Raw genomic sequence first — 11009 nt, 5'->3', positions numbered from 1 at the left:
CTTGGCCAAGGCCAGGGCCTGGGCGGCACTGAGGCTCAGCCAGGCACGTCTGTTCAGAAAGTAGGGGACCTGGGAGCCAGCGCCAAGGGGTGCCCGCTGGTCAACCGGGCTAATTCAAGCATCAAATAAGTAACAAGGTTATAACCCATGGAGTGAAATAGAAACCACACGTCCACAGCGATGCAGATAAACAGATAATCACAAGGGGAGGAGGGGGCAGGGGTTTGAAAGGGGCCATTTGTCAACCTTCACAGCGACCATTGATTCTGGCAAGAGCCAGCGGCGGGTGTAAAAGTGGTGAGTGATGCTGGGTGAGGAGTGTGATTTTACATCGTTTCAAAGCATCTCCCCAGCAGGTCGTGTTCGTTGACCACGGGGGAGAATGGGAGACTGGGGTCATGGCTGAAAACCCAGCTAACCACAGTGAGCCTCACTAAGGCCGGGACAGGCCCCTGTGTGCCCTCCTGTAACACAGAGTCACCCAGCGACCTTCCTGCCAGAACGCCCATCCCAAGTCTTATCACCAGGAAACTCCATCCAACCCAGATGGAGGGGCCTCCTGGGAAACAACGGGCCTGCCGCCTCCACAGGAGCCGAAGTTGTGAGTGTCGAGGAGGACTCAGGAGACAAGCACCCAGCAGCCGCTGCGGCCTGGGGTCCTCATTCTGAGGCCGACGGGTACAACCCGAATCCTCCGGACAAGGCACGTGTGCGACTCTTGCAATCTCCCTCTAGGTTTGACATTCTCCCCAAATGAAAACGTTAAAGGTGAAAACATGCTGCTTAGTTGAAAGAAGGCAGATAAAAGTGGCCACAGAGTGTGCGATTCCATTTATGTGACTCGTCGGGACGGGCGAATCGGCAGACAGGAGGCGGGTCGGGGATGCCGGGCGCTGGGTCTCCCGGGCAGGGGCTGGGAGTGACGTCATGGGCTGTGGGCCCCCTCCGAGTGGTGAAGTTGGGTTTGAGCAGGATGGAGGTGCTGGCTGCTCAGTACTGAGTGTTCTGGGTGGTGTGGATCGCTTCACTTGAAGACAGCAAGTTTTCTGTGAATCAGAATCAAAAGATGCAGGACTGAGAGAATTCAGACCTCTCCCTGTCGCTCTCTCCTAGCCCAGAGGCGTCGGGACCCCCAGGTCGGGCTCGTCCCTCCCACCCTTCCATAGATGTGCGCATCCGCGGGGCCTGGCCCTCCAGCCTTGACTGGCCCCGGGTGAGGCTCCAGCAGGGGTGTCAGGAGAGGCCACCTGCTGGGGTGTCAGGAGCCTGCTGGCCTGTGGATGACCCCCACCCCACCTGCTCAGTGTGGGCCCTGGACACCCACCTGCCAGGGCCGCCTTGGGGCAGAGCGACCAGGGCGGCAGGGCCTAGGTGAGGCCCACGCTTGCGCCACTCCTGTCCGTCGGGTCAGAGGCTTGGGGCTGGACGCACAGGCCGAGGGGCTGGGAAGGGTCCCGGGCAGCCGGGATCCCTGTGGGCAGACACCCATGGGCTCCCTTCTGATGAGCTGGAAACCTGGCGGTCCTGGCCGTGTGTCTCCCAGGCCCCAAGCCAGCCTGGGAGGGACCTCCCGAGACCCTGGATCCTGTCCCCTGCCCCAGGAGCCTGTCTCACTCTGGGGCACGCACCCCCAAACAGGGAGGAGCTCAGGGTCAGAGTACAGGGTGGGGGCGCCCAAGGGTGGGGCTCTGGACCTGCAGTCCCGGAGGCCCCCGGGAGGGTCGCAGAGGTGGCGGGTTCCCGTGATGAGAGGGCCAGGTGCCTAGACGGAGTAGGGAGGCCAAGCCCTGGAAGGCTGAGCGGTGGCCGGGAGCCCCCACGGCGTTTGGCCCCGATTGGCTGTAGCGCTGTGGGTCAGGGAGTGACCTGGTCAACGCTGCTCCAGGGCGTCCAGGGTCCCTGGAGACTTGCCAAGGGTCTGACATGGGGTCCTGGGTGTGGGTCTGGGACCATTTGGAGGGAGTGATTTTTTCTGGGCCAGCAGCTCTGGCAGGCCTGACCCCGAGGAGCCATAATAGCAGGCCCCCGGCCCACCCTGCATGGGGCTGCCGCGGCCCAGATGGAAATTTACGGTGTTGAGGAGAGAGCCTCTTGCCCGGGGTTCCGGCTGGCCAGGGCAAGAGGACAATATTTCCCATCGAAGGGAAGTGCAGAAGCTCTTAACAGATCGATGGCTGCCTTTGGTCCATAAACCATGGAGCTCTGTGGAGCCCCCCCAACCCCTCACCGCCTCCTCCTTGAGGGCGGGGCTCCTGACGAGGGCGCAGGGGCTGCGGTGGCTGAGACGGGACCCACATCTTCTCCAGGCCCGGGTCGGGGTCGCCACGGGGGTGGGTCCAAGAGCATGCAGTTTGGGCGTCAGGCGGCTGAGCGTCCTGAGCCGGGTCCCTGCCATCTCGAGCCTCAGTTTCCTCCTCTGTCTGGTGGACACCAGGGCACCCTGGAGAGCTCCTGAGAGGTCGGGGTGGGGGACAGGGGAGGCTGGCCCGTCTGCACACTGTAGAGCGTGGGGCAGCAGTGCGTGCATACAGCCTACTGGCCTGTCAGCCCAGACTGAGGCCGCCTCCACCGCTTGCTCGCCGGGGCAGAGTGGTGGGCCACCTGCCCAGCCGGCCCCAGGGGACGCCACGTGGCTGGGACGTGGGGCCAGACTCTGCTCTCCATCTGGTACAGCATGTCTCTCTGCAGATGCCCCTGCCTCCTGTGGCTTCTGCCCCCACCCCACCCTGGGAGCGGCCTGCGTGGTGCCCGAGCACTGGTGGACGCAAGCCTGGGGGTCGGCCCACAGCCCTGCGTGCACATCGGGGGACGCACTGCCCCCCAGGGGCCCCAGAGGCAGCAGGTGGGGGGCTGTGCACGCAGCGCCCTGATCCCAGTGGGCAGCGTCCCCAGAGTGCCTGGCCCCACAGGCTGGGTGAGGTCTACGTGTGGAGGGACTGAAACGCAGGCTATGGAGAAGCAGTGGGCAGGGCAGGGCCAGCTCCCTGGGGATGTGGCTGGCCCGTGCAGCCCCTCCCTGGCGTCTTGCAGGCCGGAGGCCCTTGTTCAGTGGCACTCCTGAGGTCTATGAGCCATCAGAGCGGCTGCCCTGAATTCTCAGTGCTCCCTACCAAGGTCCCTGGGAGAGAGGCCTCTCTGTGTGGGCGAAGCCATCTGACTCCCAGGAGGGGCTGGGGAGGGGTCCTCCCCTGGCTGAAACCAAGCCCCTGCCGTCCAGAGGCCAAGCCTTACCTCCGTCGTTGGGCCCAGAGCAGGGGCAGGGCTCAGGGTCACACAGCTCGCTGGAGCCCCCGCTTCTCAGCGCCCATTCTATCCCTGTTGCACAGATAAGACAACGGAGGCTCCCAAGTCCAGGCCATGCCCTGGGCCAGCGAGCACCTCCTGGGGCCCGCAGTCCCGCCCGCCAGGCCAGGCTGGTGCCAAGGAGCCTCGGCGCCTGGAAACCGGAGAAGCCAGACAGCTTGTGCGCTCGTTGCCCTGGAGATGCGAGGGGGCCTGCCTGCTGGTCTCAGTGCCAGGCCCTCAGCGGCCCCTTGGCCCCGCCCCCGGCCAGACACGGCTCCGGGCATCAGACAGGGGGACTGTGGGGCCAGCTCCACGGACTCCATCCTGGACTAGGCTGGTAAGAAGCCATGGGTCCTGTGGGCACGGCCCCAAGGCCTGGGTGTCGACTCCTCCTGCAAGGAGGGGGCATGCGGAGCCTCCCCGAGCGTCCATGCCCCCTGAGCTGGGCAGGAGCGTCCTGTCCGAGCAGAGCCCGTGGGCTCCTGTCCAGACCCAAGTCCGAGAGGCGGGCCCCCAGGCAACTCCCCATCCGTCGTGGAAGCCAAGCGCACCAGAGGATGTCCTCCCGGCCAGATTAGCCATGCCCACGCTCCTGAAGACACTAAATCTGCAAATTGGCAGAGAGCAGGGCCAGGCCAGGATACCCCGTCAGCTCCTGTCCAATTAGCCCCGATACCACCCTAATCCTCCCAAATGCCGGGAAGTCAGCTGGGCATCGCTGGCCCTTCCGGAGGGCTCCTCGATCCCACCGGCTCCTTCCACCCCTCCAGACGCAAAGATGACTCTTCCTATCAAAATGTGCAATAAAGGCAGCGAGGCCCATTTCTTTTTTCTATTTTGAATTCTGTTAACTGACAATTTAACCTAAAATCCTCTGTATTTCCAGCTTGTACAGCTGTGAATGGAGACTGACAGTTTATTTTCACATCCCGGCTTGTGGGGGGCGGCAGGGGGAAACCCATTTGAAATAAATACTTGCGGGCCCCTGACAGACTCCAGACGGCCGTTGACGCCGCCTGGCAATCTCTGGGACCTGTCACACTCTGTGATCCGTCTTTTTACAAACACAAACGCCGCTGATTTCTTATCAAATGTAAAACCGGCCCAGCTCTTTCTTAAATGGTTACCACGAGCATGAAATTGACATTGTGAATCACATGTGACACTGGCTTGTCTGCGCTGTAATTGATCGGTGCTTAGGACCGGGGCTGCCCCAGCCCCCGTCGGCCCGGCCGCGCCCCCCGCCCGCCTGCCGAGTCGGCCCGCCAGCCACGACGTCAGTGGGAGAAAACCCCCAAGAAGATGCCGGATCCGTGTTCGCCCGGCCTCCCCCCTCCGCGATCCTCCGAGGTGTCAATTCCAATTTCCACGGCTTCATCATTACGCACATCAAACGGCTGTAATTGGCTGCTACAGAAATTTATCCTCCGAAAGGAGAGCGGGGGCAGCAGAGGAGGGAGCCTCGGAGAGCGGGAGGCGGCGGCAGTAATGAGATTTTGGAAGCTGCGGTGCCACCCCCGAGGTTGGCAGGGAGAGGGGAGGCTGGCGAGCCCGTGCGCTCGCTCGCGCCGGCGAACAAAACGTTTGAAAACAAGCCTGGCAGAGTGTGGGTGTCACACAACAGTCGCAGACACACGGCAGCGTTCCAGGGACAGCCCGCCGCCTTTCACTGCCGTCGTCGCCACGGCGACTGCGGGCCACGATCGAGGCCCTGCCCCCACCCTGCGCTCAGCACAGCTGGAGGCCCCCTGCCCCGCAGACACCCCGGGGGGAGGTTTCTGTTCTGCAGGCGGGGGAAACTGAGGCTGAGGTCCAGGGGGAGTCAGGGCCCCAGAGCGCCGGGCCTCCTCCTTCAGAGGCTTTGCCACCGCTTGGGGCCCCTCTGCCACGCCGTGACCCCCAGCGGTGCATCTGCCTCGTGCAGACCACCCACCCCACCTCCGAGGCTGCCCACCCTTTGTCCGACAGGGCCGGCCCACGCCCCGGGCAGCCTGTGAAATCTGAATTGCTTTTTCAGGCCATGGATTTTCTGGGGCCTCCTGGGGCGCGAGCCAGTCTGTGAAGAGACGGAGCAGAGGCCCGGCAGGGCCCCCTGCTGCCCTCCTAGGCTGTCTCCTGCTCAGGGCTCCGCGCCCCCTGCTCTGCCTCTCCCAGCCCCAGCTCTGCCTGACTTGGCCCCAGGGGGCAGGCATCCCCACGGCTGGGGAGCGGGGCCCACGCTCCCTCTGCTGGGCCCATGCTGGGCCCACGCACAGTCCAGCCGCTTCCCGGGAGAGGGTATTTATGTCTTTGTTGTTCCCTTCGGATTTTGTGACTGATGAAACAATGATGCTAAATTACACGCGCAGCGATCCTGCCTGGCGGTGGGCGGGCGGGCGGCAGGCTTCCCGGACCGTGGCTGCACTGCCCGCTGTAGCTGGGCCCCTGGCCAGGCCCTCCCGGCTCTCACCACGGCAGGGGGCAGTGCCCGTTTTCCAGATGGGGAAGCTGACACCAGCAACCACATGGGTTTCCTGGGTGAGCCCACGACACACGTTCAGGCTGGCATCCCCTCTGTGGGCCTGCACGCCTGCAGAGGTCCACCGTGGGCCACCGTGTCTGGGAGTGTCTCAGGCCTCCTGGACGGGAAAGCAGTGTCCTCCCGGCTGCCAGGCTGCCGTTTCTCGTGTGGGTGCTGCCCTGGGTTCATTGAAATGGAGTGTGTTTCCCTTTTTGCCCTGGCCCCTGGGAAGCTCAGAGTCAAACCACCGTCTGTTTTTACCTGTGTGGCTCCATGGCATGCACTTGTGAACCCTGACCTCGGCTCTGGCTTCTCTCCACATTCACTCGATTAGCTGTTATCTTGCTCTTAACGCTTCAGATCCTTTGGGAATGACATGGCTGAAGTTCAGTGAAGCGACTGGAGCTGCTGTTGCTGGGCCTCCACAGGGCCCGCTTGTTAAACGCCCCACCCAAGGGCTGTGTGCAGTAGCCATGGGGCCGGGTGGCCCCAGGGCGGGGCTTTGACCGGAGGGGCATCTGGTGTCGCTGGTGATGGCAAGGGCCCCACTCTGTGGTTTGATTCACCGGCAGCTCCCAGGGAGCCGTGGAGAAATGCAGGGTGATTGAGTCCAGGGGCAGCAACCAGGTTTCCCTGCAGGCTGTCGGGGAGGAGCCTCTGGAGCGCCTGGTGTGGAGGGCCCTGTGGTCCTGCCTGGGAAGGCGTGAAGGGCTTGCGTCTCACTGACGGCTGCTGGGCAAGCTCCCTGACGCTGGGCTCACTGGCTGGCCCTCTCAGCCGCCATCCTTCCCTTCACCCGTTCCGGGAGTGGCCCTCAGGCACCGCCAGTCTGTCCACGCACTGGGGCGGCCAGGCCTGCCGGGTCTCTGTTGCCAGCCCTGACGGCCAGGCAGTGAGGCCGCTGTGAACAGGGGCAGGGCCCTGGGGCAGGGACGGTTTGTTTCCTGAGACACCAGGGGCGGGAGGTCACGCTGGGCAGTGCGGGTGGGACACAGCTGGGGTCTGGGGGTGGGGGCATTGCCTGGGGCCACCCTGGAATTCGGGTCCCCAAAAGGATGGGCCGATGGGGGAGGATGAGCTGTGTGGGGCTCCAGGGACATGAGTGGGCCTCTTAGAGGCTCAGGTGTGAATCCTGGGGACCCCAGGACCCCAGCCTCCCTCTCTGGAGAGCCAGCGGGGGCCCAGATGCCAGCTCATCATCATCCAATGGAAGGAGAAGGCCGCGGGGCAGCCCCGTTCCCGTGCCAGGGTGCCCCGAGTCAGGGCCGCTCACACAGGTGGGCCGCCCCGTCCTCACCCGACCCGGGGCTCACACGGGCGGGCCGCCCCGTCCTCCCCTGACCCAGGGCTCAAACGGGCGGGCTGCCCCGTCCTCACCCGACCCAGGGCTCTCCAGACAACGAAGTCCCAGGAGGAGATTTTCCTACTCAGGCTGAGAACAGAGGTGATGTAAGCGAGGACCCAGTGAGGAACAGGAGCAGGTGAGCCTCTCCCCATGTGCTCTGCCAGCCTGGGGCAGAGAGGCTCCTGGGGTCTCCACCCCTCCGCACGCAACACCCCTGCCCATCCCCAGGGACTCAGAACAGCGGGTGAAGGGCAGGTCTCGGCAGAGGCATGCTGGCCCGGCCTGAGGATGGCCTGCTCCTGCCTCCTTGGGAGAGGCGGAGGCCAGAGGGGCCAGCCTCTGCGCTGGCCATGCAGCGAGAGCGGTCAGGCGAAGGGGACGCTGGGCCGGGGCTGCAGGGCTCAGGGCTGGGGGCACGCGGTGCTGTCCTCTTCACGTGCGGGTCCGAGGTGGCCGGCCTCTGCCTGGCTGCCTCCTCTCCCCTCCCCGACACAGCAGCATGGCTGAGACCACAGATGCGGGTCCGAGGTGGCCGGCCTCTGCCTGGCTGCCTCCTCTCCCCTCCCCGACACAGCAGCGTGGCTGAGACCGCAGAGCGGGCAGTGGGCTGCACCACAATACCGCTTGCAGACACTCCTGCCTTCGGAGGCCGTGGGTCCAGCGTGCAGCTGGCCTTGGCCTCCTGCTCTGTCCCCTGCCCTTCGGCCGCCCTCCTCCCAGCGGCTGCCCAGCGAGGCTGCCCCGCGAGGCCCTGAGACACCCTGACACTCTGCCCGGGGGCGGTGGGCCACCTCACAACGAGACCCCGGGGGGGTGGGGTCCTTGGATGGGGCTGGGCCAGGCCTGGCCTTGCCTCACCGTGGACCCACCCTGGGCCGGGCAAGGCCAGGCTGACGTCTCTGAACGAGTGGGGAAGGGAGGCGGGGAACGCCAAAACTTTAAGGTATATGAACTGTGAAATTAAATCGAAATACTCAAATAAGGAATCGCAGAATAACATAAGCAAAGATGTTTACCAGGCCTTGAAGTTAAATACAGATTTTTTCATAAACCCAAACACAAATGCAATAAAGTTCTGTGGAATGTTAAATATAATTTACAGTGGAAAGAATGTTCCTTATCGTCATAAACCTATGCGCGTGGTATCACTATCCGGGTGCCGGGAAGCTGAGTTCCGTGGGCCACACTGCTGGGCCTGGCCAGGGGTGGCTGGGCCCAGGGTCCCTGGGGTGGTGGACACTCACTGCAGGCCCAGCTGGCGTTCCTTTCTTGGAGGGGGGTCTGGAGCTAGTTGTCGCTGCTAATTTGCCCTGTACTTGGGCACTGCGGTAGGTAGCTCAGGCAGAGCTCAGGGAAAGAAATCTCTCCAAACAGAAAAGCCGGCGGTGAGGGGCCACCCAGGTGCTGACTGGTTCCTGGTCCCACCTGGTCTTGGTCCTGGGGCCCCTCCCACCAACACAGGCCTGGCGCGCTCCCACCCAGAGAAGCAAGTTCCCGGGGCCAGGGTATGGGGTTGAGGCATCCACATTCCTTGGCCTCCCCCCTCCTCCCACTCAGATCCTGGCACAGGAAGATAGTCACTTACACTCTAGTGAGAATGAGCTCCTTTATCTTGCCCCCTCCCGAGGACAGGGGTCTTCTCTCTTTCTGTGGCATCTTTGTCGACCCGGGAAATCCACTGGCATGGAGAGGCTTGGGGTGGGAGAGCCACCCAGAGTCACCCACCTGATTCCAGGTGAGTTCCGATGGAACTCTCCTTCCAGGCCTCTGGAGAGAACAGCTGAGCTCAGGGGTCTTGGCTGGGATATTTATCCAGAGCAGCAGCCGCCAGAGGCCCGAATCACAGCCTGCACTTGAGGTGTGTGTGGATGGATGTAGGTGTGTGTGCGTGAGGGTGCAGGCGTGTGTAGCTATCTGTGTGACGTGCCTCCGAATGGGACCCGAGTGTGTCCGTGTGTCTGTGAGAATGTAAGGACGCCTGTGTGTCCCTGGGAGTGGCAGGGTCAGTGTGTGCCCAGGGCAGCTGTGGCTCCTCCTCCCTGAACTGTGGGGTAGCCCTTGCCCAGGCAGGCAGCCCTGGGGGGTGTGGGCTGGAGGTGGACCCCCAAGCCCTGGGTGCCCAGGCTCTGAAGGAGAATGAGCGACCTGGTTCCCTTACCACGTCCCTGCCCCCACCCCTTCCGCCTGACCTGGAGCCTGTGTGTGAGCCGTGGGCAGGGGCGGGGGCCAGGTGCAGGACCCCTGTTTCCTGTGGTCAGCTTAGTGTGAAATGAGGCCCCGCCCCTCCCCCCCGGCCAGTCTTGACTTTGGCTCTTGGGCACAAGAGCTGAGGCTTGTAGGCCCGGATGGGCTGCCCTAACCTGGATGGGAAGGTGGGCCAGGACTGTGGGGAGGGCCCCCAGTCATCAGCAGCACATGGACCCTGGCCCAGACACCCCGGGTGCCCATTGGGTGGCGTCCCTGTCCTCAGGGCCGGGCTGTGTGCTCGCGGCATCTCCTCCAGCCCCCCTTGGGGGAGGAGCATCCAGGGCCAGGGTCCCAGCCCAGGCCACCCGGCTCTGACCAGTGCCCCACCGCCGGCTCCAGCCCATCCCCAAACACACGCAGCTACGCAACCACCCACCCACTCACCAAGCTGCCCAGTGCCTCCCAGGCCGCAAGCCAGGATCTGGGGCCCCAGGACCAGATGTGGCCCCTGCCCTCTGGGGCCCTGCTCTCGGGGGGTGGGGGGGACGGGACTGGCGGTCACGGCTGTGTGGCTGATCGATTTCTGGCCTCATCAGCCAGGCCCTGGGCGGGGTGGGGCTGGGCCCAGGATGGGCCACCTGGGTCCCCGGGCCTCGGGGGGTCCCTGGGGCGGCCCTGCCAGGGTCCGTGGTGTCCAGGCTCATGCAGCTGCCCCTCGGGCCTCCTGCCTCCTGCCCACTCTCCCCGGGGCTGTGCACTCCGCCTGCCCACAAGCCGCCTGGTCACTCCTACGTTTGCAGGAGGCAGCGGCATTTCTCCGGATCTTAGCCCTCCCTAATTTATGTGCTGCTGCTACAGAGAGTATTTTCTTTAAAAACAGGATGGATGTGAGAAAAACAACAATACCCCAAAACCACACTCAAGGGGTGGATCGGGCTGGCTCGTTAGCGCTGAATAATCGAGCTGCAACCTCACTGATGGGAAACAAAAATAAACAACCCACCCAGGGCACCAGAGCTGGGGAGTTCCACACGCAGCAACCCCCAGTTGGTACCTGGGTCCCGGGTCCCAGAAGGCAGGAGTGCGGGCGTCCTGGAGGGGACTGCCTTCCTCCACAGCCTTTGCCGGGCACCCACCCTGGGAAAGGTCATTTGGAAGTGGTGCCCCCAGTGGGGATGGAGGAGGTCAGGCCTCCCAGCCCCTCCCAGGGACAAGACCCTTTGTGGTAACCGGAACCCGACTCGGTAATTCAAGCTTGCGTCCCTGCTCCATCCTCAGTGAAGATGGACAACAGCTGGCCGTCTTTCTTTTTCCAGTAAACCCCATCCGACTGTACCGCCGGGGAGGGACCCGCCAGCTCAGCTGTCCTTCTGGAGGAGAAGGGCCAGGTGTCTGTCAGCCCTGGGCTCTCGAAGCCGGACGGGAAGACCCAGGCGGGGACCCCGTGGCCCAGCAGCCCCCCACTCAGCGCCGTCTTTGTGTGGGTGGTGGGGGCGCGCCGTGCTGGCGGGAAGGCCGGGGCCGGGGGGACGGCGGCCACTCCTTTGTGCAGCAAGTTCCTGGCGCATTGTGTACTGGGCCGAACTTTAGCTCACAATTTGGGATTAGAGCAAATCCGAGTATTTTTCTGCATGCCTGCCCGCTCCCGGGCGCCCAGAGCCTGCTGGGTAACTGCCTATTATCCACCGGTTC

At 63.8% G+C, this 11009-nt stretch overlaps 1 long non-coding RNA gene across 1 annotated transcript; it reads right to left on the bottom strand.

The window, feature by feature from the left end:
* Positions 1-816: 816 nt before the first annotated feature.
* Positions 817-5875, bottom strand: LOC107131853 (uncharacterized). Its single transcript, XR_001495147.3, has 2 exons — positions 3232-5875; positions 817-1046 (listed from the first exon to the last, which is right to left on the bottom strand). It is a non-coding gene; the product is annotated as an uncharacterized lncRNA (long non-coding RNA).
* Positions 5876-11009: the final 5134 nt, after the last annotated feature.

This window comes from Bos taurus, chromosome 25 (genome assembly GCF_002263795.3).
Source record: "Bos taurus isolate L1 Dominette 01449 registration number 42190680 breed Hereford chromosome 25, ARS-UCD2.0, whole genome shotgun sequence".
Classification (NCBI taxonomy): domain Eukaryota; kingdom Metazoa; phylum Chordata; class Mammalia; order Artiodactyla; family Bovidae; genus Bos; species Bos taurus.
Note: the sequence above shows the minus strand (reverse complement) of the source record. Positions and strands in the feature narration are given on the sequence as shown.